General features: G+C 44.6%; 1 long non-coding RNA gene across 1 annotated transcript in view; it reads right to left on the bottom strand.

Moving 5' to 3' along the window:
• Positions 1-13,790, bottom strand: part of LOC137306081 (uncharacterized) — a 63,676-nt gene extending 49,886 nt beyond the window's left edge. The window contains exon 1 of the long non-coding RNA XR_010958820.1: positions 13,624-13,790. This is a non-coding gene — a long non-coding RNA (uncharacterized lncRNA). The remainder of the gene's footprint in view (positions 1-13,623) is intronic.
• Between the last annotated feature and the right edge of the window lie 13,914 nt (positions 13,791-27,704).

The following is a 27,704-nucleotide window of genomic DNA, read 5'->3' as shown; positions in this document are numbered from 1 at the left end:
GGGAGGTAGCAGAGGGGCTGCCAGAGCAAGTGGGACCAAACTCTGGAATGAGTCAGTACCTGTGGATCGATGGGGAGGAGGAGGAGGAGGATGAGGAGGGGGAGGGAAGAAATTTGGAGAAAGAAACAAATTGTTGATACATTTCCATGTGAACATTATAGCAGGTGACGGCTCGGAGGGAAGGGCACGGTGTCAGTTTCACTGACAGAGGCTTCAGCGAAGGAGAACAATAAGATATGGCTCCCTTGGGCATAAGCAATTGCTGAAAGAGCAGAGCAAACAATTCTTGGGTTCTGAGAACGTGGCTTTTAGAGTTCCAGTAACCTCACTAATTCCCCACAGTCTCCTCTCCATCACTTCCTGTTTCAGGTTACGCTCAGCAAAAAATGAGAACATCTTTGTTCCGTTCCTTTCATGCAGAGTCGTATAAATATGAATTAAATTTAAAGACTCTTGAGGGACATAGTTAAAACTGAACACTGTAATAGTCTCTGAATAACCTGCATTGTTCACACCTCCCTATTTAATATTATACACCATACTGTAGTGTAACCCTATTTACACTGCAAGGGTACAACAGCAACTTGCATTCATATGGCACACTTAACATAGAAAAATGTCCCATGGCAAGGAGTCTGAGGGTAGGGGATGTGGGGAGGATTGTAGGGGAGGTGGAGGGTAGCATTGCTCCATTCTGTAGTCTTTCTTGTTTTAGGTTTCCTTACCTTTGTTAATATCAGCCATGGCTCAGTGGTAGTACTCTCGCTTGGTTCAAGTCCCACCCAGAGACTTAAACACAAAATTTAGGCTGACACTCCAGTGCAGTACTGAGGGAGTGCTGCACTGTTGGAGGTGCTGTCTTTCAGATGAGATGTTAAACTGAGGCCCCGTTTGCCCTCTCAAATGGATATAAAAGATCCCAAGGCACTATTTGAAGAAGATTAGGGGAGTTCTCCTAGTGTCCTGGCCAATAGCTATCCCTGAAACAACATCTATAAACAGATGATGTGGTCATTTATCTCATTGCTATTTATGGGAGCATGCTATGTGCCAAATGATTGCCACATTTCTGCCACATTAGCTATATTACAACAGTGACTATGCTTCAAAAAAGTACCTCATTGCTTGTGAAATGCTTTGGGACGTCCTGAGGCCGTGAAAGGTGCTGTATAAATGCAAGTCCTTTCAATGTTCACTTAAAAGCTGCATGTAGTTTGATAGTACATTCATATCACAGCACTGTCACACTGTTTGGCTGCGCAGTCCAACAATTAAAGTAACAATGGTGACTTTTAAACGATTGCATCTGTGCAATTTTCCTCGTGCGCGGTTGTTCTTGTGTTGCTGCCCTTGCTCTCAAATCTGTCCCCCACAAACCACTTCCCCTCAATGTTTGCCTGCATAATGACGGCTCCAAGTAATTCATTGTGCGCGGAATGCTTCGAGACACTTGGACGGGTGATTAGGCACTATATTTAATACAAGCCTGCCTTTCAGAAGGAACTCTGCAATATAAATAAAATCTGGGACGCAAATCTGAGCGACCTGTTACTCTACCGCCCTCTTGTGTTTGAAATCATTAAGAACAGTTATATGTATCTCAGTGAGAAAGTAGCCAGTCACAACATTGACACTCAAGATTCCCAACTTCACTGAAGGTGGGGATTGTCCTGATTAAGGTCTGCAAGGGCAATTTTTTTCTCCATTTGTTGCCCTTGCCAAGGATTTTGTCAAGAAAGTGAAGTGTGATAAAATGGAGTTCAATTCATTAAAGGCATTCTTTATAGTGATTGGAATGTGGCAGGTCAGATTGAAGCATTCAGTTAACACTATCAAAGGAGAGTGCAGTGAGAAAATAATTATTCCTGAAGTAATCAGACTTTCCTCAGAACCAGTGGGGTGGGGTGAGGGCAGGGAGGTCAACTCGAGCTGTTAGATTTGCTGAACATCACCAAATGCAAAGCGTCTTGTCCCGCAGCTCCTGCCCTCTCCGCCACACCCCATTACAGAAAGAAAGCAAAAGATTTTATAGGGAATGCAGCTTTTTTATTATTATTCGTTCATGGGATGTGGGCATCGCTTGCAAGGACGGCATTTATTGCCCATCCCTAATTGCCCTTGAGAAGGTGGTGGTGAGCCGCCTTCTTGAACCGCTGCAGTCCGTGTGGTGAAGGTTCTCCCACAGTGCTGTTAGGAAGGGAGTTCCAGGATTTTGACCCAGCGACGATAAATAACGGCAATGTATTTCCACGTCGGGATGGTGTGTGACTTGGAGGGGAACGTGCAGGTGGTGTTGTTCCCATGTACCTGCTGCTCTTGTCCTTCTAGGTGGTAGAGGTCACGGGTTTGGGAGGTGCTGTCGAAGAAGCCTTGGCGAGTTGCTGCAGTGCATCCTGTGGATGGTACACACTGGAGCCACTGTGCGCTGGTGGTGAAGAGAGTGAATGTTTAGGGTGGTGGATGGGGTGCCAATCAAGCGGGCTGCTTTGTCCTGGATGGTGTCGAGCTTCTTGAGTGTTGTTGGAGCTGCACTCATCCAGGCAAGTGGAGAGTATTCCATCACACTCCTGACTTGTGCCTTGTAGATGGTGGAAAGGCTTTGGGGAGTCAGGAGGTGAGTCACTCACCGCAGAATGCCCAGCCTCTGACCTGCTCTTGTAGCCACAGTATTTATATGACTGGTCCAGTTAAGTTTCTGGTCAATGCTGACCCCCAGGATGTTGATGGTGGGGGATTCGGCGATGGTAATGTCATTGAATGTCAAGGGGAGGTGGTTAGACTCTCTCTTGTTGGAGATGGTCATTGCCTGGCACTTGTCTGGCGCGAATGTTACTTGCCACTTTTGAGCCCAAGCCTGGATGTTGTCCAGGTCTTGCTGCATGCGGGCTCGGACTGCTTCATTATCTGAGGGGTTGCGAATGGAACTGAACACTGTGCAATCATCAGCGAACATCCCCATTTCTGACCTTATGATGGAGGGAAGGTCATTGATGAAGCAGCTGAAGATGGTTGGGCCTAGGACACTGCCTTGAGGAACTCCTGCAGCAATGTCCTGGGGCTGAGATGATTGGCCTCCAACAACCACTAACATCTTCCTTTGCGCTAGGTATGACTCCAGCCACTGGAGAGTTTTCCCCTGATTCCCATTGACTTCAATTTTACGAGGGCTCCTTGGTGCCACACTCGGTCAAATGCTGCCTTGATGTCAAGGGCAGTCAATCTCACCTCACCTCTGGAATTCAGCTCTTTTGTCCATGTTTGGACCAAGGCTGTAATGAGGTCTGGAGCTGAGTGATCCTGGCAGAACCCGAACTGAGCATCGGTGAGCAGGTTATTGGTGAGTAAGTGCCACTTGATAGCACTGTCGACGACACCTTCCATCACTTTGCTGATGATTGAGAGTAGACTGATGGGGCGGTAATTGGCTGGATTGGATTTGTCCTGCTTTTTGTGGACAGGACATACCTGGGCAATTTTCCACATTGTCGGGTAGATGCCAGTGTTGTAGCTGTACTGGAACAGCTTGGCTAGAGGCGCAGCTAGTTCTGGAGCACAAGACTTCAGCACTATAGCTGAGATGTTGTCGGGGCCCATAGCCTTTGCTGTATCCCATGCACTCAGCCGTTTCTTGATATCACGTGGAGTGAATCAAATTGGCTGAAGACTGGCTTCTGTGATGGTGGGATATCAGGAGGAGGCCGAGATGGATCATCCACTTGGCACTTCTGGCTGAAGATGGTTGCAAACGCTTCAGCCTTGTCTTTTGCACTCACGTGCTGGACTCCGCCATCATTGAGGATGGGGATGTTTACAGAGCCTCTCCTCCCGTTAGTTGTTTAATTGTCCACCACCATTCACGACTGGATGTGACAGGACTGCAGAGCTTTGATCTGATCCGTTGGTTGTGGAATCGCTTAGCCCTGTCAATAGCATGTTGCTTCTGCTGTTTAGCATGCATGTAGTCCTGAGTGGTAGCTTCACCAGGTTGGCACCTGATTTTTAGGTACGCCTGGTGCTGCTCCTGGCATGCTCTTCTACACTCCTCATTGAACCTTAGTGATAGCAGAGGGCTCAAACTCTGGGGCGACACGAGTTACCAATTTGGATGTTAAGAGAAGGAGGGAAAGTCAGGTGAAATGTTTTCACCATAAATGGTAATTGGGTTGTGGAACAAGTTATCAGGGCAAGCTGTTGAATTGTTCAGTATCAGTGGGTTCGAGAGACAATTAAATGCATTTTTGAAGAGAAGGGATTGAGGGATGCAATGAGATGGCAGTTGGTGGGGTTGAATTATGAATTGATGATTGTCCTTCTCAACCTCTTAGCAAATTTCAATACAATTGACCATTCCATCCTCCACTGGCTCTACTGCTATGCTTTGATCGCATGAGCCCTCCCATTCTTGGTTCCACTCCTACCTCTCCCAATGCTGTCAGTTCATTTCCTCCAGTGGCTTCTCCTTCCTTGTTTGCATGGTCACCTCTCATGTGCCTTCGAGGCTCCATCCTGGGCCCTTCCTGCTCCTTACCCATATGCCATCCCATGGCAAAATCTCAGGTCCACTTTTCTGTGTATCCAATGACACTCTGCTCTATCTCTCCACCGTGCTATCTGACTACCTGCCTGACACCAGAAATTTCTTCAGCTCAGCAATGCTGAAACCAGCATTGCTCCCGCCAGAAACTTTCCTTATTCCATCTCCACCTGACTGTTCACTCAGACTGAACTCGTAACTTCTGGGTCCCGTCCAAACCTGAACTGAACATTAAACCCCACTTTTGCTCCATTGCCATGACCACTCACTCCCCACCTTTGGAACATCATCTGTCATCACTACATCACCTCCACCATCTTTAGAAACCCCTCATGAATACTTTCATCACCTCATAGAACTACAGTGACCCAGAAATTGGTTTGTGTAGGCTTGCCGACGCGAATTGGGTGCAGGGATCGATCCCAGAGTGAATTGCAAAGGAGCCAGCCCAGGTCTCAGTTTTTCTTTTTATTTAAAAAAAAATCTTTTATTTGATCAGACTCACTGCTTCCATGTGGCAGTACAATTTAAAATTGGGTAAAAATACTGCCCTTGAAATTCCACGGTACAAAGCTTATTAATTCCCTATCTATTTCAATAGAAACTTAAAATAAACATATAAATGACTGTTAAGATAGCAGAGTAAGGAGTTTAACAGCAATGAATTTGCATGCTAACCTTTGCACAGTGTAAATTTCATAGAATCATAGAAAGGTTAAAGCACAGAAGAAGTCCATTCGGCCCATCGAGTCCATGCAAGAGGAATCTAGTTAGTCCCACTCCCATGCCCTATCCCCGTAGCCCTGCAAATTTTTTTCTTTCAAGTACTTATCCAATTCCCATTTGAAAGCCATGATTGAATCTGCCTCCACCACCCCCACCTGGCACAGATCCTAACCATTCGCTGTGTAAAAAAGTTTTTCCTCATGTCACCTTTGGTTCTTTTGCCAATCACCTTAAATCTATGTCCTCTGGTTCTTGACCCTTCCGCCAATGGGAACAGTTTCTCTCTATCTACTCTGTATAGGTCCTTCATGATTTTGAATACCTCTATCAAATCTCCTCTCAACGTTCTCTGTTCCAAGGAGATCAACCCCAGCTTCTCCAGTCTATCCACGTAACTAAAGTCCCTCATCCCTGGAATCATTCTAGTAAATCTCTTCTGCACCCTCTCTAAGGCCTTCACATCTTTCCTAAAGTACAGTGCCCAGAACTGGGCACAATACTCCAGTTGTGGCCGAACCAGTGTTTTATAAAGGTTCATCATAACTTCCTTGCTTTCGTACTCTATACCTCTATTTATAAAGCCCAGGGTCCTGTATGTTTTTTTAACCGCTTTCTCAATCTGCCCTACCGCCTTCAATGATTTGTGCACATATACCCCCAGATCTCTCTGTTCCTGTACCCCTTTTAGAGTTGTGTCCTTTAGTTTATATTGCTTTTCCTTATTCTTCCTACCGAAATGTATCACTTTGCATTTTTCTGCGTTAAATTTCATCTGTCACCTGTCTGCCCATGCCACCAGCCTGTCCATATCCTCTTGAAGTCTATCACCATCCTCCTCTCTGTACACTACCCTTCCAAGTTTTGTGTCAACTGCAAATTTGGAAATTGTGCCCTGTACACCCAAGTCCAAGTTTTAATATATATCAAGAAAAGCAATAGTCCAATACCGACCCCTGGGGAACACCACTGTATACCTCCATCCAGTCTGAAAAACAGCCGTTCACCACTACCCTCTGCTTCCTGTTACTTAGTCAATTCTGTATCCATGTTGCTACTGGCCCTTTTATTCCATGAGGTTCAATCTTGATGACAAGGCTATTACACGGCACTTTATCAAACACTTTTTGAAAGTCCAGAGACACCACATCAACTGCATTGGCCTCATTGACCCTCTCTGTTACCTCATCAAAAAACTCAATCAAGTTAGTTAAACACGATTTGCCTTTAACAAATCCATGCTGGCTTTCCCTAATCAATCCATACTTGTCCAAGTGACTGCTAATTCTGTCCCGGATTATCGTTTCTAAAAGTTTCTCCACCACGAAGGTTAAACTGACTGGCCTGTAGTTGCTGGATTTTTAACAAGAGTGTAACATTTGTAATTCTCCAGTCCTCTGGCACCACCCCTGTATCTAATGGTGTTTGGAAGATTTTGGCCAGTACCTCTGCAATTTCCACCCTTGCTTCCCTCAGCAACCTAGGGTGCATCCCATCCGAACTGGGTGACTTATCTACTTTGAAGGGTCCTGTGTTATAAATTAGCCAGCCTTTCCCTCTCCTCCCACTATGAACCTCACAGAGGAGGGGGGTGACCAACAAAAAGTTAAAACAAGAAGGAGTTTGTTGCTGTCTTTAATCGTAGACCAATGGAGGCCTCAGAGTGACACAAGGTAGTAACTTACACACTTTACTGAGACCAATAGATTCTTGGCTGTAATTACATAGCAACAGAAATCGGAGGTAAAGAGAGAGAGCAGTTCATAAACCTTGAGAGCAAAGTTCAATTGGTTTATAGCCATCATCTAAACTCTTGAGATTAGATTATAGTGGAGGAGGACAACATATGACCATGTCTAACTCATGTGATGCCTGCCACACTATTAAAGTGTGCTTAAGTGTCAGCCATAGTCAGTGGTTGCACTCTCGTCTCGGAGGCAGAAGGTTGTGGGTTCAAGTCCCACTCCAGAAACTTAAGCACGTAATTGAGGCTGACACTCCAGTGCAGTACTGAGGGAGTGCTGCACTGTCAGAGGTGCCGTCTCTCACATGAGATGTTAAATCAGTGTCTGCCCTGTCAGGTGGGTGTAAAAGATCACATGAAACTATTTTGAAGAAGAGCAGGGAATTTCGCCCCAGTGTCCTTGCTGATATTTATCCCTCAACCCAACATCACCAAAACAGATTATCTGGTTATTATCTCTGCTGTTTGTGGGACCTTGCTGTGTGCAAATTGGCTGCTGTGTTTCCTACATTACAACAGTGATAACATTTCAAAAGTACTTTATTGGACTTTGGAACTTTAAAGCACTTTGGGACTTCATGAGGTCGTGAAAGGCGCAATATATATGCAAGTTTTTTCTTTTCCTTTTAAAGAACCAGCCCAACACTTTGACATCCCATCCCCCCAACCTAATGTCCGAGTGGGTAAAGGTGCTGTCTAATATAACACTTAGGTCATTTGTCATGTGTTCCAGATTCAAACCTTGCACTGTGTCGAGCTAGTACCTGAGGAGAGGGAACTATACAAGATGAGCTAGTATGGGGGCTAGGAAGGGAAGTTGAGTGGTCAGTAGTTTAGTGGGAATAGGGTCGAGAAAGCAGGAAGTGGGTCTCACGGGCAAGATGAGCTCAGACAGGGCATGAAGGGAGATAGGAGAGAAACTAGAGAAAGATGTGAGTTCAGGGCAAAGGCAGCATGGAACCTTGAGGAAGTTTGGCTTGATGGGCTAGGGGAAGGGAGGGCTGTGGCAGAGGCAACTGAATGGACTGTCTCATAAGAACATAAGAAATAGGAGCAGGAGTAGGCCATGCAGCCCCTCGAGCCTGTTCCGCCATTCAACAAGATCATAGCCGATCTTCTCCCTCAACGCCATTTTCCTGCACCATCCCCATAGCCCTTGATGCCTTTACTATCTAGAAATCTAACGATCTCTGTTTTGAATGTATTCAATGATTGAGCCTCCATAGCCCTCTGGGGTAGAGAATTCCAAAGATTCACCACCCTCTGAGTGAAGAAATTTCTCCTAATCTCAGTCCTAAATGGCCTACCCCTTATCCTGAGACTGTGACCCCTGGTTCTAGACTCCCCAGTCAGGGGAAACATCCTCATTGAAACATACAAGAATTTTGTATGTTTCAATGAGATCACCTCTGATCCTTCTAAACTCTAGAGAATACAGGCCTAGTCTACTCAATCTCTCCTCATACAACAATCCTGCCATCCCAGGAATCAGTCTGGTGAACCTTCGTTGTACTCCCTCTATGGCAAGTATATCTTTTCTTAGGTAAGGAGACCAAAGTTGTACACAATATTCCAGGTGCAGTCTCACCAAGGCCCTATATAATTGCAGTAAGAGAAAATTGAAGGATTAAACATTGATAAACAGTAAGTACTCAAGTGTGAATCGCAATAAAAGTATCTAATGTTTAGTCAATTCACCCCTTCAGCTGGATAAGTATTACGATTTATGCATTTATGATTTTGTCACAAAATGTGGACAGAGGGAGTCTTCTCCCCTTCCCCCCCCTCCCCTATCCATGATTGAGAATGGGATTGGAGGTTGTAGACTGAAAAGATTCATGGGACACAATGGTCCCTGTGCTTTGTATGTTGTCTGTGGAAAACAGACAACATACATAGAACTGGGACCACAACATCCTATAGATCATCATCTGAATAGTCAAGTTGTAAGATTTGCTGAATATTTTTGATAACTCTTTGGGATCAGGGAGTATTTTATGTATGGTGTTTTCCTATGGAGATTAAATGGGTGGTTAGAGTACTTGACAGAGGGTAGATTACACATGGGCTGTGGAAAGAATGGGCTAAATGAGTCAATATGCAATTTCTCTTTCCATGGTTCCTCACTGATCCCTCGATCAGCCACAGGTCTGTAAGTTTTTGTTAAGCAAATTTTCCAAATACTTTTATTTAGAGGGTCCACAGAGGATTGTGTAATGTCCATTGCACTTTTATATAAGCACTTGGAATGTGACATTTAATATTGTTACTAATGCATACAGTTTGTTTTCAGAATGATTGCCAACTGTCCTTTGACCACCCCCCTCCCCCAATGAGTATTTATTAGTTTTGATGGAAACTGAAGAAAAAACTGGCACGCTTTGGGCTAGTGTCTGCAAAATGAGCCAGGTTTCCACTCCCTGATTCCCATCCAGTGCTGGAAGCATGCCATTTATGATTGGGTGAAGATAGGATCAGGGTCCATAGTGATGCCCTCCAGAATTGAATAGCTTGATGGTGCTGACTGACACAAGAACAATGGCTATTTGAGCGAATTAGTGGAGGGGTGCCAGTTTGTTTGGAACCTAAGCCCAGTAGCAGCCAACTCCTACAGGGGAGGAGGGACGAAAAGGGGAGAAAATTGGAAAACAAAACAAAGGAATCGAGAACTCTCCCATCCCCATGGCAACAGCCTCAATACTTCAACAACCAATGGTGCGATTTAACACAGCAACTCAGTGTCCTTGCTAACATCATTTAGCCATAATACTCAGCAGGAGAGAAAGATGTCATGGCAACCCAGGTGGCCTAAATAAGTGACCGTAAGACTGCTCTGAAGAGAGAAATATAAAACAGCTGTAAAACATTTAGGAGAGTGGAGCATGGGCACTATAATTAAAGGAGTGACTTCACTTCTGGGGTTTAGGATTACATAGGATTGTGTGTATTTAAATTCATTGCACATTTCAATTATCTATGAACTACATCTTTATGCATGTTACATTTCAATTTAAAGCTACAGTGCTCTATGTATTCAATTCTTTTGAATTGAATTTTAGAAGAGGTCCCTCTATCAATCATTGGTAAGCTGATCACCTTGATAGACTTTATTATTGTGTAGCTGAGGTAAACATCTCTAATCGCATGAAATCAAGCTGTGCAAAATCATACAGGAACTTTTAATGAGTTCATATGGAATCTCTTTAATGCCTTCCATTACATGGCAGACAAAGGAATTTTCTATGAATGTTCTTCATATGAACCCTTTGACAAAATCTTCTCTGATCACCTCCCCTTTCCTTTAACATTCACATTAGTCAAGCTGCTCCAAATGCCTCAATCACCCTCCACCCCTGGAAAAAAAGCACCCTTTTCAAAACCCTCCACCTGCCTTGATAGATCTGCTGCAGTCAGTGTGCTCAACAGCTCCCTTGCCTCTGTCTTCAATGCTCTTGCCCCATTCAAGTTCCTCACTATCTCCCAACCACATTGCTGGTAAAGTTGAAGACTGTGAACTGGAACACACCTAGTGCATGATTGGCCTTGTCATTCACCACAGATCTGGCTGGATTAACTAAAGCAGTGTTGCATCTCCCTTTCCTCATCCAAATCCTCCATTGCTCCAGAATTATCTGAGAGGGTAAGGACAACCGCAGGCGTGTGTTCACAACAAATCTTCTTCTCCAACCTCTTCCTCTGCTCCCCCTACATTAACACCAAATGCCAATGCAGGTGCTCATGAATTTCTTTGTCTCAAAGAAGACATCCTCTTGGCTGATTCAACCACCTCCTCACCTCCGCCTTCCTGAACTTGAGCCATGAGGCATGTATCCTATGTTGTCAATGCCTTCTCAGCTGAACTCCTCATCCAACGAGGCCATTCATGTCTGTGCCGGTTCTTTGCTAACGCAATCCAAAACTAATCCCACTGCCCTGCACTAACTTACTTTCCCCTGTTACTCCTGCCAACTTTCATTAGCTCCCTATACCTCCTACATATTGGTTCCAAAATTCTTGTCCTCATCTGCAGATCCCTCCATGGACTCGCCCCATTCAACCTCTTCAACTTCATCCAACCCAATGTTCCCGCAGGCGCTTTCCACTCTTCTATCTCTAGTTTCCTTTGCATGAACCTTCTGTCTGCTTCACTTTTATCTGCAAAACGTTTATCCAATTTGGACCCACACTCTGGAGCACTCTTTCTAAATCCCTCCACCTTGCTACCTCTCTTCACTCCTTCAAAAGCCTCTTCAGAACCTCCATCTCAATTCCTTTTACATAGAAACATAGAAAATAGGAGCAGGAGTAGGCCATTCGGCTCTTCGAGCCTGCTCCACCATTCAATATGATCATGGCTGATCCTCTATCTCAGTACCATATTCCGCTCTCTCCCCATACCCCTTGATGCCTTTTGTGTCTAGAAATCTATCTAGCTCCTTCTTAAATATATTCTGTGACTTGGCCTCCACAGCCTTCTGTGGTAGAGAATTCCACAGGTTCACCACCCTCTGAATGAAGAAATTTCTCCTCATCTCAGTCCGAAATGTCCTACCCGTATCCTGAGACTGCGACCCCTTGTTCTGGACCCCCCAGCCAGGGGAAACATCCTCCCTGCATCTAGTCTGTCTAGCCCTGTCAGAATTTTATATGTTTCAATGAGATCCCCTCTCACTCTTCTAAACTCTAGTGAATAAAGGTCGAGTCGACCCAATCTCTGCTCCTACGACAGTCCTGCCATCTCAGGAGTCAGTCTGGTGAACCTTCGCTGCACTCCCTCTATGGCAAGTATATCCTTTCTTAGGTAAGGATTTTATTGGAAGTCTTCCACACAACCACTATTCTGCAGATGGGGAAAAAAAGGTTCTCAGGGTAAATTCAGCAAGGATCTGGTCCTGCCATAGAGCCGCTCTAGATGGGATGGATATAGTGCTCTATGGCTGTAGGGCCGATGATGCAACGCCCACTCCAATCTAGCAAGGCTACGCACTAGGGGTGCAGACTTGCTGTGTGTGTCCTGTAATCTATACGCTGGTTTGGTTTGTTAATTTTAGACCTGTCTCTTCTAGTTCTGTGCTCATGGTCTAACTCAACGAAATGGCTCACATCATCACCTCTCAGTTGGTTCATGTTCCTCTTCAAGCTTCCTTTCTTCAATGAAAACAAGTTCAACTTTATGAGTCTCTGCTCATAATTTAGACCTGATGTCCTGAGTTATCCTGGAGGGTACCATTCTTGGTACCCTCTCCAATGTACTTTGAAGATAGCATGCCTGAAATTGCATGCAATATTTCAGATGTGACTTTACTTTTTTTATTATTCGTTCATGGGATGTGGGCGTCGCTGGCGAGGCCAGCATTTATTGCCCATCCCTAATTGCCCTCGAGAAGGTGGTGGTGAGGTAGACAAGGTTAGAATAATTTCTTTTGACTTACAGTCAAAGGCCTTTCCAATGTCCCTTGAACATTTGATTACATTAAAGAAGCCATAAAACAAGAAACACCCTTTTGGTTCCTCAAGCTTCTTCCAGACCATATACAATCTATCCCATTTATTTATTCTCCTGCAAAATTTCTCCTCGGCCCCAAAGATATCAGGTGAAAGTCCAGACTATGTATCTATCCTCATATCTCCACTATTCAACCCTAGTGGCTGCTTTCCACCAGTGACCATTTCCTTGGATGCAGCAGTACCAGGAACCGCTATGCCCTGCGGACTATCCCTGTCCTATTTGTCTTATAACCTTCAATCCAATTCTTAACCAAATATTTGTTTAAAAGAAATATTTTTCCTCCTTCACTCTAAACACTAAAGGTTCTTTTGATTGAGAAGGCGGATTGGTGTTGGCCACAGCCCCCTTTCTCTGCACCCCACTTTCATTTTCTCCCTTTCTCATTTGCTACCTCCATTCCTCTGGTATTTTTCTCTTTTTCTCTCACTCACATTTTCCCTCTACCTAGCTCTATTTTATTCTCTCTATAATTCTCATTCTTCCTTCTTTTTCCCCTCTCTGATTCTCCGTCCTTCATTTTTGCAGTCCCTCATTTACACTTCATTCATCCCTCTCTCTCATTCTCTTTCCACATTTCTCTTTCACCTCTCATTCTCCATGCTTTACTCCCTGTCTCCCTATCTCTTCCTTTCATCCTCTATCCCCCTCTAATATTTTTTCTTACCCTCTCCCTATTATTCCCCTCCCTTTTTCTCTTTGCCTCTACTTTCTCCCTTCCTTAACAATTTTCTGTTTCTGCCTCTGCACTAATTGCCAGACACAGTGCACAAGGAGGAGTTATGTTATTTGGGTGGCTCTCCCACTGTTTGGCAGGTTGCCTGTGCAGCTGTTCGAAAACCTTGGCTATATCCCATATCAGATCTGACATCCACAGGAACTGAGACGATCTGTTTAAGAAATTGCACATCAGAGGTTCTCCGATGGACAATATGTTTGTTTCTAAGAGCGTGTATTGCTCCATTCTGCAGCCTTTCTTGTTTTAGGTCTTCTTACCTTTGTTAAATTTCATTACAACATAATACTTCAGCAACCCAGGTAGTCTCCTTATTGGTGCTAAGGTCGCAATAAATTTAATGAGACAAACTGAGTTAATGGATATGATGCAATGCTTACCTTGTGATGGCATCTGTGGCCACTGATGTGTTTAGGTTTCTTTGGCCTAAAAATTTAGCCATGGAGAGCTTGTTTATTGATCCCCACCGCTACCTCCAGATCAGATCGCCCGCCTTCTCAACACTCGTGATCGCACTCTCTCCCGATCATCCTCTTCTCAGTCACCCACTCACTCGATCACCCCCCTTCCCGCTTACCCACCCTCTTGATCATCTTTAACAACTTATCTGAGAGCCACTGCTGGTATTGCAGCAGCCCGATCTTCCAATCAGCTTCGCTGGCAAGTTGCCTGGAGACGTCTATTATGTCTTCGCAGCTTGCTGACTCAATGAGGCCAAAGCCCAACAATCGGGTGCGCCTCAGGTCTCATCACGCTTGAATTTCTAGGCCTTTATGTCAGAACACTGTGTGATGCCTAGGGCTGGATTCTCCTCTTCAGGGTGGAGCAGCAGTGAAGTGGGACTGCTGCCCAAGCTGACTCTGCCTCAACCACAGGCCATTTCCCTTGGCTGGAGGTCATTCAATATGCATGGCGGGCTCTCGGCAGGATTCCCGCCACCAAAAGAGAGACCGAGGTAAGTGAATAGGGGCAAATTATGAATGGGGGCGGAGGCCTCACTCTCCATTCCCTAACCTCGGGACCGTTACCACTCACGATTACGGCCTACCAGTACCTTCCACATGGTGCTCCCAGGAATCGGCGATAACCACGGTGGATGGAAAGGAAATGGGCCAGGGACCCCCACTGGTAATTGTACTGAGAGGGTGGAGAAGTGATGGCCAACAGCAGTCCAGGTGGATGTGGGGGGAGGGAAATTGAGGTTAGTGTGCTGAGGTAATGGTACTTTGCCTCATTCTCTGCCGCTATCCAAGTCCATCTCATCGGGTTCAAGAGGAGAATCCGGTCAAAAGTTAGAATCTGGAATTTGCAGACCACAGAAGGGGAGTCCACTTAAAGGGGGCTGAAGAGCCCTGAAGATCTGAGGATTCAAATTTTTTTTGGCCTCAGATTGTGCTGAGGCCTACAGAGGGTAAGGTTGTGGGGCCAGAGAACAGGTAGAGGGGCCCACTACTGGGCTCTCAAAAGAGGGTTCAGTAGGCTATCTACTACTCCCCGAGGGATTACTCCCGCCCTTCTCCTGGCTGCAGGGGTCATTGACACTATGGAAGATGACAGGGAAATCAGGTGGGTTGCTGGGCCCTGCCTCCCTATTATCATTTATATGTGGTGGGGTGGTGAAAGGACAGGTGGTGACCTTCCCTGCTGGGTTAGGGGCAGAAAAATCTGGATCGGGGTGGTGAAGTGAAGGTAGCCTCGCCCCGATTTACCTTGATTTTCTGCCACTCTGCCACCCGACTTTAGATGATATAGCAAAGGAAATCTCATCCCGTCATCTCACAGACTTAAGGGAGCAGCTCATAGAAAGGCAGCCTCAATCAAAGGGAGTGTGCATGGATTTAGCAGGCAGCAGCCAGACGATTGTCTCTACTTTGAAACCTGAGCCAATTCAGCCTTGAAGGATTGAGCTAATATAAATTGTTTTCTGTTTTAGAGCCCATGTTTAGAGAGAAACTGGGTTGTGACTGTTTTTTTTTCATATACAGAGGATTGTAGGGAGATATATATGATTGCTGTGTAGTGCTCGGTCATATATCTTAGGTAAATAAACCGCTTATTGGTTCACAGTCTGTGTCTCGTCTTGGTGGAGTGCTTATTCAGTCCCACCTTCTATAAAGAGATATATTCCATTAGCTGGTGTATAGAGTGAGGGTTCTCTGTCATGATCCCATGGTCTAGCTATTATTTAACTAGATATTGGAAAGAAGGTGGACTCCAGACTGAAAGGGATACGAGGTCCACTTATCCCACTAAACCCCAGCCAAATAACATAACCCAGAAGTTGTGACAGGAACCCTTGTGGCCAGCATTACTACAGCACAAATGGCAGGAAATATGTCACTTTATGTACTTCCCTCATTTGCGTGGCAGGATAATATGCCCGCCTCATAAAACAGCAAAAATTTTGACAGCGGATGGGGAAGTGGCAGAGACCCATCGTATTCTGCCCCAATTTCCATGCCCACTCAGATTATGCCATTTTTATGCGAATTTGGCAGAGGAGACAGAAGGCTAAAGTGTTTATCATCCCCGTTGTAGGTAGATAAATAATTACCACTGTTACATAAATAATGGGGGAAGCATTTATTGATTATCTGTTTAGGGTGTGGGTCTATGAAGTGAATGCAGAGAAAAAAAATTAAAGTAATTTTCATCTTTCCTTCTTTACCAAATATCTCTGCAACAGTACTTAATGTCATCGAAGTAGTCTACTGAAATAAAAATGTTTAAATCAGGACTTTTGTTCAGAACCTCCTTCCGAACTTGAATAATATTAGAGTCCTTCCAGAACATGCTACTGTATATATGAACAGTGATTGTTTTTAAGTTCTCAGTGTAAATATAAATAAAAGAAAGACAGATGTTGTAACCATTTAGAATGTATTATAAAATATAAAGACCTACTTCTTCCTGACTTGCTAGTTTTGTCCTCAGCTGCATTTGTATTGAGCTCTCTATCCAAACTTGCTGAATGTATTTGCAACAGATCAGCTAGTGTATAGTATACATTGTTTTCTTTATCAAGGGTACCTCAGAAAAAGGTGAAGAGTTCATACCATGTTTTGTTATTCAAAAAGAATTCAAATTCACTTTACTGTTTCTGATAATGATTTCTCTGGGCAGTTTTGTCTGCAGTAACTTTCCATTGTTAGGAACATTGGAACAGGAGTAGGCCATTTAGCTCCTCGAGCCTGTTCAGCCATTCAATGAGATCATGGCTGATCTGTGACCTAACTCCATTTATCCGCCTTAGCCCCATACAGTGCAGGAGAGGGCGGGCTTACAAGCAGCAAATCCTGGTATGCTCTGTGAATGGCCAGTCTTTTAATTATTCAACTATAAAATAATTCTCACACGGACACGTCTGACAAATTGTCAAGTCTCTCTGCTAAGAATGATGGTTCTGGCAGCCCCATGGACTGCAGATTGAGGCTTATTGCATAGCTAAAGGTTTCCAATGGAAAATATTGTTATAGGCAGTTCAAACACAGAAATCGATAGGTATTCTGGTTAAGTTTAATCAATTTTCTTGTAAATCTGGTAATTTTTTATATCTTTATTATATAAAAATTTTATTTGCTATAGCATGGCTTCAGATTAGTGCAGAATCCAAGATGGCAGCCAAATAGATTTTCTGTGATTTGATTGGTTTACCTTCTTGTTTTATTGATAGCTGTTGCTGACTATTCCTGTTTGCTGCTTGCTGATTGATTCATTCCCTTCCTCTTCAGTAGTGATTTGTTATGGTTTTATAAATATGAAATTTGAGCAAATCAGGTGCAAGTGTAATAAAGAAATTTGAATGTAGATCGCTGTAACACTGGAAGTGCGATGGTTAAAATGCACAAGGGTCATTTTCTTCTTTGCCAGCTTAGTGAAAAACTGCAGGAGCAGATCGGCCGCCTCTCGTAGAACCACTTGATTTTCATTCCATTAAAGGTTCTAGAAAGGGCGAGTGATCTGCTTCTGCAGCGAAGTTGAAAATTTCCCCAATATTTTTACATTCATATAGATTGTCTTTCTCCTTGGTGGTGTAAGCTGAACAGTTTTGGTTAGGCTGGTGCAATGGAGTGGACTATGCCATGCCAAGCCAGAATAGGGTGCAACAAAGGTGTCAGCCTTGGCTCAGTGGTAGTACTTTTGCCTCTGATGTCAGAAGGTTGTGGGTTCAAGTCCCACTCAAGAGACTTGAGCACAAAATTTAAGCTGGCACTTCTGTGCAGTACTGAAGGAGTGCTGCACTGTAAACTATATGCTAGAGTGGCACTTGCACCCACAACCTTCTGACTCTGAGCTGGAGTCCTACCAATTCAAGTTGATACACAGATGAGTCTGAACCTAGACTATAAAGTTTGGTCGGCTATTTAACCCATGGAGGATCCTCATCTAACCTTATGAGCTAATTTTCAACAGAAATTACTGGACAGAACCTTAGCTGATTCTTTTCCTCATCATCTCAGTTGCTGATGCTAATTGTAACACCTCTACCACCACCCAGGTTGAGATCAGCTAACTCAGCATAGGCCTTGAACCAGGGGCCTTCTTGGCATAGTACAATGCCACACAGTGCATACACTGAGATCAGCGAAGCTTCATGATACTCTAACCTACCACATCGCCTAGTCCCCAATTTGTGTGCTTTCTAGGTCTGCGCACCATAAATGTACATTTATACACCTATAGGGACTCATTTGTTTTTTCTTCCTGCACTTATGTGTCTGTTATTGAATGCAAAGCTGCTGTGATTATGCAATGCTATTGATGCTTATCATTTGATGAATGGGCAATCCTCCAGTGTCTTTGATGAGAGTGTGTTACATCTGTGACTGAGGTGGGCGTAGGACAAGAGCAGTCAAGAATCCTTCGCATTGAGTTACAGCACAAACATCTACATAACAATACTTGTTCTCTGGGGTCACGAGAGAGGTTAATCTCTGCCAGATGAAGTGCAGTGCTACCCTGTTAAAGGGAAATTAAACCTCAATAAGAATCAAAAGATTTTTTGGAATAAGAAAAGGCCATTAGGCCCAAAAGGCCCAACCCATTTCAGAGATTAACTCCACTTTCGTACAATATTTCACAATCTCTTTTTTGACCAAAAATGCTTCTAATTATCTCAAACCCATTTATACTGTCTGCTTCAATGGACAACCCTGGTACCTTATTCTATAAAAAGCTCCATCCAACTTCACTCTTACTTCCCAATTTCCCTTGTGTTTGATCCCCTCACCATGGTGAACAATATGCCTTGATCATTTTTGTTTGCATAATTGAGAAATGGAGGCAGAAAGAATTTGTATTTATTTAGCATCTTTTCTCGTTCCCCAAGATATCACAAAGCACTTTGCTACTAATGGATTACTTTTCAACTGTTATGTAGGTAAATGCAGAAACCAATTTGCATATAGTAAGATCCCACAAACAGCAAATTAATTAATAACCAGATAATCTGTTTTGATGGCATTAGTTGAGGGAGAATAGTGCAATAGAATTTTTTATATCTCTCTGAGAGACAGAGGGAACCTTAGTTTAGCATTTCAACTGAAAGACAGCATCTCTGACAATGTAGCACTCCTTCAGTACTGTCCTGGAGAATAAGCCTAAATTATGTGCTCAGGTAGTGGGGCTTGAACCCACAGTTTTCTTGCTTAGAAGTGAGCGTGCTACCAACTTAGCCAAGTTGACACTCCTCTCCTTTCATTACATTACTCCACTCTCTTCATCCCTCTGTTCCTATCTCTATCACTAGGGACTTGTATGCAATACAACATGTTGTCCAATAAGTTACTCTCCTCTCTCCACTAGCCTACACCAAATCTCACTCTTTTGCAGTCTTTCTTGTCTCTATCACACTGTAAACAATTTTACAACACCAAGTTATAGTCCAGCAATTTTATTTTAAATTCACAAGCTTTCGGAGATTTTCTCCAGGAGAAAATCTCCGAAAGCTTGTGAATTTAAAATAAAATTGCTGGACTATAACTTGGTGTTGTAAAATTGTTTACAATTGTCAACCCCAGTCCATCACCGGCATCTCCACATCATGTCTATCACACTGGTAATTGATCCTATGAACTTTCTTCTCTTGTTTACTCTAAGTTCCAAATACACATCCTATAAACTTTACTTCTTCCCTGCATCCTCATTGAGTTGCAAACAAAATTTAACACATCGTTTCCTCTAGCTCATTCTTCCTCAACACTTCAAAACAATAGAACTCCTTACCTCCTGCAGTCTTCCTTTCCTCCAACAATCTACCCGTGTATAAAACCCAAACATTCTCATCATCTAACCACTCCTTCCTGATCCTATCTTTTGGTCATGATGTGGAGATGCCGGTGATGGACTGGGGTTGACAATTGTAAACAATTTTACAACACCAAGTTATAGTCCAGCAATTTTATTTTAAATTCACAAGCTTTCGGAGATTTTCTCCTTCCTCAGGCAAATGTTTCAAGATCTCCTTGAAGCCTACGCATTTATACATATTGAACAATAATAAATGGTGTTTACAGACTGCCTCTGCAACTGCCCGTTGCCAAGGCAATCACCGTGTTCAGACAGAGAGGTGTTACCTGCAGAACCTCCGAATACACATTCAATAAAAAAACAAACAGGGAAAAAAAAACAGAGAAAAAAAAACACAGAGAGAGGCAGAAACATCCGGAAGGCAGAGAGAGCCAGCAAATGACCCATTATATTAAAAACAGATAACATTTGTTCGCTGGTGGGGTAACGTGTAGCGTGACATGAACCCAAGATCCCGGTTGAGGCCGTCCTCATGGGTGCGGAACTTGGCTATCAATTTCTGCTCGACGATTTTGCGTTGTCGTGTGTCTCGAAGGCCGCCTTGGAGTACGCTTACCCGAAGGTCGGTGGATGAATGTCCATGACTGCTGAAGTGTTCCCCGACTGGGAGGGAACCCTCCTGTTTGGCGATTGTTGCGCGGTGTCCGTTCATCCGTTGTCGCAGCGTCTGCATGGTCTCGCCAATGTACCATGCTCTGGGGCATCCTTTCCTGCAACGTATGAGGTAGACAACGTTGGCTGAGTCACAGGAGTATGAACCATGCACCTGGTGGGTGGTGTCATCTCGTGTGATGGTGGTATCTGTGTCGATGATCTGGCATGTCTTGCAGAGGTTACCGTGGCAGGGTTGTGTGGCGTCGTGGACGCTGTTCTCTTGAAAGCTAGGTAGTTTGCTGCGAACGATGGTCTGTTTGAGGTTGGGTGGCTGTTTAAAGGCGAGTAGTGGAGGTGTGGGGATGGCCATAGCGAGGTGTTTGTCCTCATTGATGACATGTTGAAGGCTGCGGAGAACATGGCGTAGTTTCTCCGCTCCGGGGAAGTACTGGACGACAAAGGGTACTCTGTTGGTTGCGTCCCGTGTTAGTCTCCTGAGGAGGTCTATGCGATTTTTTGCTGTGGCCCGTCGGAACTGTCGATCGATGAGTCGAGCGTCATATCCCGTTCTTACTAGGGCGTCTTTCAGCGTCTGTAGGTGTCCATCGCGTTCCTCCTCGTCTGAGCAGACCCTGTGTATTCGCAGGGCCTGTCCATAGGGGATGGCCTCTTTGACGTGGTTAGGGTGGAAGCTGGAAAAGTGGAGCATCGTGAGGTTGTCCGTGGGCTTGCGGTAGAGTGAGGTGCTGAGGTGCCCGTCTTTGATGGAGATTCGTGTGTCCAAGAAAGAAACTGATTCTGAGGAGTAGTCCATGGTGAGCTTGATGGTGGGATGGAACTTGTTGATGTTATCGTGTAGTCTCTTTAGTACAGGGAACCCCCAGTTTCTGTCGTGACACTACAGACTTCCTACAAAAACTCAGTACCCACGGACCAGTTGAACCAGGAACACTTCTCACCACGATGGACGTCTCGGCACTATACACCAGTATCCCCCACGATGACGGCATCGCTGCGACAGCATCAATACTCAACACCAACAACAGCCAATCTCCGGAAGCCATCCTACAACTCATCCGCTTCATCCTGGATCACAATGTCTTCACCTTCGATAACCAGTTCTTTACCCAAACACACGGAACAGCCATGGGGACCAAATTCGCACCCCAATACGCCAACATTTTCATGCACAAGTTCGAGCAGGACTTCTTCACTGCACAAGACCTCCAACCAACACTATACACCAGATACATCGACGACATTTTCTTTCTATGGACCCACGGCAAGGAATCACTAAAGAGACTACACGATAACATCAACAAGTTCCATCCCACCATCAAGCTCACCATGGACTACTCCTCAGAATCAGTTTCTTTCTTGGACACACGAATCTCCATCAAAGACGGGCACCTCAGCACCTCACTCTACCGCAAGCCCACGGACAACCTCACGATGCTCCACTTTTCCAGCTTCCACCCTAACCACGTCAAAGAGGCCATCCCCTATGGACAGGCCCTGCGAATACACAGGGTCTGCTCAGACGAGGAGGAACGCGATGGACACCTACAGACGCTGAAAGACGCCCTAGTAAGAACGGGATATGACGCTCGACTCATCGATCGACAGTTCCGACGGGCCACAGCAAAAAATCGCATAGACCTCCTCAGGAGACTAACACGGGACGCAACCAACAGAGTACCCTTTGTCGTCCAGTACTTCCCCGGAGCGGAGAAACTACGCCATGTTCTCCGCAGCCTTCAACATGTCATCAATGAGGACAAACACCTCGCTATGGCCATCCCCACACCTCCACTACTCGCCTTTAAACAGCCACCCAACCTCAAACAGACCATCGTTCGCAGCAAACTACCTAGCTTTCAAGAGAACAGCGTCCACGACGCCACACAACCCTGCCACGGTAACCTCTGCAAGACATGCCAGATCATCGACACAGATACCACCATCACACGAGATGACACCACCCACCAGGTGCATGGTTCATACTCCTGTGACTCAGCCAACGTTGTCTACCTCATACGTTGCAGGAAAGGATGCCCCAGAGCATGGTACATTGGCGAGACCATGCAGACGCTGCGACAACGGATGAACGGACACCGCGCAACAATCGCCAAACAGGAGGGTTCCCTCCCAGTCGGGGAACACTTCAGCAGTCATGGACATTCATCCACCGACCTTCGGGTAAGCGTACTCCAAGGCGGCCTTCGAGACACACGACAACGCAAAATCGTCGAGCAGAAATTGATAGCCAAGTTCCGCACCCATGAGGACGGCCTCAACCGGGATCTTGGGTTCATGTCACGCTACACGTTACCCCACCAGCGAACAAATGTTATCTGTTTTTAATATAATGGGTCATTTGCTGGCTCTCTCTGCCTTCCGGATGTTTCTGCCTCTCTCTGTGTTTTTTTTTCTCTGTTTTTTTTTCCCTGTTTGTTTTTTTATTGAATGTGTATTCGGAGGTTCTGCAGGTAACACCTCTCTGTCTGAACACGGTGATTGCCTTGGCAACGGGCAGTTGCAGAGGCAGTCTGTAAACACCATTTATTATTGTTCAATATGTATAAATGCGTAGGCTTCAAGGAGATCTTGAAACATTTGCCTGAGGAAGGAGAAAATCTCCGAAAGCTTGTGAATTTAAAATAAAATTGCTGGACTATAACTTGGTGTTGTAAAATTGTTTACAATTATCTTTTGGTCAACCTTGGTACTGTCCTGAACTATTCACTTAGGTTTTGGTTTCTGGTAGATGTCATTGGCACCTACTCTGCTGCACTTCCACCAGCAGAACAGAGTCGAGAATTTTCAGCCGCTAACTATCTAGGCTCATACATGAAGTATGGTCTACGTGAGTCAGGTGAGGAGTTGCTTGATAAGAATGATGCAGCAACTCTGGAGAGGATGATTATAGCAACAGAAGGGATAAGGTTGAAACAATTTGAATAGAACTGAGCAGTGGCAAATTATTAACTGATAACTATCAAGTCTAGTATGGCTTAGTAGTCAGCATTTACCATTTGTCCATCACCCAAGAATTGAATATTGCCTTGCTCTTCTTTAAATTGTTGGAAAGCGGAGAAACGCTTTCTTTTCAATGTACTCCCACAATGTCTAATAAAAACAAACTACAGTTCTAAAAGTATCTGTTAGTTGTTTTTAAAACAAACATCCAATTTACTGCCACAGTGGAATCCTGGTATTTTGGGTCTCATGGAGTCACATAGTAGCCTCATTCATTTTAATTGGAAAAGCCCCATCTGCCCTCTCAGGTGGACATAGGAACAGGAGTTGGCCAGTCAGCCCCTTGAGCCTGTTCTACCATTCAGTTACATCATGGCTGATCTGTACCTCAACTCCATTTACCTATCATTGCTCCATATCCCTTAATACCCTTACCTAACAAAAATCTATCGATCTCAGTCTTGAAAATTTCAATTGACCCAGCAGCTACAGTCTTTTGGGGGAGCGAGTTCCAGATTCCCACTTGTGTGAAAAAGTGTTTCCCGATTTCACTCCTAACTGGCCTAGCTCTGATTTTAAGATTGTGCCCCCTTGTTCTGGATTCCCCCACCAGGAGAAATAGTTTCTCTGGATCTACCCTATCGAATTCCTTTATCATTTTAAACATCTCAATTAGATCATCCCTCAACCTTCCAAACTCAAGGAAATACAAGGCAAGTTTATGCAAACTGTCCTTATAATTTAACCCTTTTAAGCCCTGATAGAATTCTGGTGAATCTGCCACTCTACCCCACGGCACTATTCAAAGAGGAACAGGGGAGTCCTCCGGGCGTCCGGGACAACATTTATCCCATGACCAACATCACTGAAAACAGACTTTCTGTCATTTATCTCAATGTTGTTTTGTGGAACCTTGCTCTGTGCAAATTATCGTAGAATCATAGAAAATTTACGGCACAGAAGGAGGCCATTCGACCCATTGTGTCCACGCCATCCAGTCTAATCCCACTTTCCAGCACTTGGTCCGTAGCCTTGTAGGTCACGGCACTTCAGGTGCACATCCAGGTACTTTTTAAATGAGTTGAGGGTTTCTGCCTCTACCACCCTTTCAGGCAGTGAGTTCCAGACCCCCACCACCCTCTGGGTGAAAATAAAATGCTCAGCTCCCCTCTAATCCTTCTACCAATCACTTTAAATCTATGCCCTCTGATTATTCACCCATTTGCTAAGGGAAATAGGTCCTTCCTATCCACTCTATCTAGGTCCCTTATAATTTTGCACACCTCAATTAAATCACCCACAGCCTCCTCTGTTCTAAAGAGAACAACCCCAGCCTATCCAATTTTTTCTGATAGCTAAAATTCTCCAGTCCTGGCGACATCCTCGTAAATCTCCTCTGTACCCTCTCTAGTGCAATTACATCCTTCCTGTAATGTAGTGACCAGAACTGTACACAGTACTCAAGCTGTGGCCTAACCAGTGTTTTATACAGTTCCAGCATAACCTCCCTGCTCTTATACTCTATGCCTCGGCTAATAAAGGAAAATATTCCATATGCCTTCTTGACCGCCTTAGCTACCTGTCCTGCTACCTCCAGGGATCTGTGGACATGCAATCCAAGGTCCCTCACTTCATCTACACCTTTCAGTATCCTCCCATTTATTGTGTACTCCCTTGCCTTGTTTGCCCTCCCCAAAGGGATTACCTCACACTTCTCTGGATTGAATTCCATTTGCCACTTTTCTGCCCACCTGACCAGTCCATTGATATCTTCCTGCAGTCTACAGCTTTCCTCCTCACTATCAACCAATTTTTGTATCATCTGCAAATTTCTTAATCATGCCCCTTACATTTAAGTCCAAATCATTAATATATATCACAAAAAGCAATGGACCTAGTACTGAGCCCTGTGGAACCCCACTGGAAACAACCTTCCAGTCACAAAAACACCCATCAACCATTACCCTTTGCTTCCTGCCACTGAGCCAATTTTGGATCCAAATTGCCACTCTCCCATGGATCCCATGGGCTTTTACTTTTTTGACCAGTCTGCCATTTGGGACCTTGTCAAAAGCCTTGCTAAAATCCATGTAGACTACATCAAATACACTACCCTCATCGACCCTCCTTGTTAACATCATAAAAAAATGCAATCAAGTTAGTCAGACATGACCTTCCCTTAACAAATCCATGCTGACTGTCCTTGATTAATCTGTGCCTTTCTAAGTGATGATTTATCCTGTCCCTCAGAATTGATTTCAATAATTTGCCCAATAATTAGCTGCAGTGTTTCCCAGTGACTACACTTCAAAAATACTTTATTGGCTGTGAACCGCTTTGGGACGTCCTGAGGTCATGAAATGTATAATTCAAGTTCTTTCTTTCATTCGTTGCCACTGATTTGGGAAGCAATCTAGAATTTTGTTATCTATAGAATTATCACATTCATCAAGGGCTCTTTTCCATTCATGGAAAACAAATGAATCGCAGAATAGAATCCCCAAAATACTAGTTAAAATCCTGTGTAATGAAAATGGAACTTAGTTGCCATAAACCAGTGGCAAGAAAAAGCCACTGGTTTCCCTTTCATGGAAAAGCAGGTAGAATCGTGGACTGCAATTCCCCAAATCACTAAAAGAACCCACAATTTCATATAATAAAAACGGAATCTAACTTATTCGGGCAGCACAATCAGTGGCCATGAATTCACGAGTCTCTCCCATTCCTGTAACTCGCTGGATTTTTATTTCAAACAGCATAAAGATTTATCAGCCAAGAATGACAACCATTTACAGACTACATCTGTGCAATTTGGCCAACAATTACACAGCTATGCTCCAGGGATTATTTTAAGTCCAACTGACATTGCAGTCACACATGTGGGATGCCTGTGGTTAGTGGGGTGGGGATTATATACATCTGTATATTTTTCGCTGTTTACGTGAGTCAAAAAAATGTCTATCTGTTGACCTTCTTTACTGAAAGAACCTTTTCTGACTATAATTACTGCCAGCATTCTGTTAAAATGCTTTACTAATAAAGTAACTGGTTTGTAGGAACTCTGCTTTCCATGGGTGGTGTGTGTGTGCGGGGGTGTGTGTGTGTGTGTGTGTGTGTGAGGGAAAGGGCCCCATGATTATGTTCTGCTGTGGGGATTGACTTTGTTCCCGAGGTGGGTTATCACTTTATTTAGGGTGTGTTCACACTACAGCTCCAGTGTCGGTGCAAAGTAGTTTTGCTTCGCACCAGTGCTCGCAGCAGTTCTAGTGTAAGTGAAGTCTGAATCCAGGGTCAAGGTCTGACCTGACACCACAGAGATGTGGTGGAGGGAGTCTCACTCCACTGCGCCTCAGAGTCAGTTGGGCACAGGAGGCCAGATGGGGCCGGAATAACTGGTGGGAGCTGGTGACAAAGCCGGGTAAATTTTCATCCTCACTGCATGGGCGGTAATCTGCTGGATTAGATCGCCCATCCATTATATAACACGCTTGATTTTCGTCCACCTCCATGCAGTAATCTGCTGGGATTGGACAATCTGTCCACCAGATTACCACCCAGTCATCAAACATGAAAATCTATCCCTGGGGAATCCGGCCTGCTGGAAATTAGTGCAGGGGACTGGCTGGGACAGAACTTCCACTGGGCCCTAACATAGCTCCAGACATCAGAGGGGGGTGAGAGGGGGAGGGAATTCTCATGTCATCAAATTCCTCGGTCCCTATCTCTCTAATGTCCAGAGACCTTGATACCACGGTGAACCCGGCGTACAGGTCATTGGAGTGACAGAAGTGTGGACTAATCGGCGTCGATCCTGGCCTGGATTCCTCATTGGAAAGCTGACAGTGTCAGAAATGTTGTGTCCCCACCTCCATTTTATAAAAGTCGGCAAATAGGTAGCAAAACAACGATTTCTTCGCTAGTGCCGGCTAACAAAGGAGCAGCTGGTCAGTGCCATTCTTGCCGCCATCACTCCTCCAGCAAGCGCCCAACATAAACTCAAAGAGGTGCACTTCCACGACCTCCTGACCCCTGATGTTTGGGTGGGGTCAGGAGTGGATGCCACCGGCACCTTCTCCACCTCACGTTCACCAGCAGAACAGGGTCAAGGATTTTCAGCTGCTCATGACCTAGGCTCCCCCATGAAAAATGATCTACCTGGGTGAGGTGGAGGAGTTGCTTTGTTGAAAGGTATGATGTGGCAGCTGTGGAGAGGGTGAATATAGCAACAGAAGGGAAAAGGGTGAAACAATATGTATTTTTAAAATATTCTTTCTCAAGATGTGGGCATCGTTGGCAAGGCTGCCCCACTCCTGGACACAGGCCCCTGCCAAGTGGTGGGTTTGCATAAGTGGAAATGTCAGGCATAAGATAATGACCTGAACCCGATCTGACTTGCAACCAGACAGATGGATTGGGGGAGGGGAGGGAAAGAGAAGAAAATCAGCCCTCAGGGATCTTCCTCAGCCTCCAACTGATATTTGAGAATTTAATAATGGAAAATCTGGGAACAGTTAATACTCAGTGTAAACTACCTACAATTTAGCTCAAATTAGTCACCTCACTCAAAGGTTGTTTTCCA

Source organism: Heptranchias perlo, chromosome 3 (assembly GCF_035084215.1).
Source record: "Heptranchias perlo isolate sHepPer1 chromosome 3, sHepPer1.hap1, whole genome shotgun sequence".
Taxonomy (NCBI): Eukaryota; Metazoa; Chordata; class Chondrichthyes; order Hexanchiformes; family Hexanchidae; genus Heptranchias; species Heptranchias perlo.
This window is presented reverse-complemented; position numbering and strand designations above follow the sequence as displayed.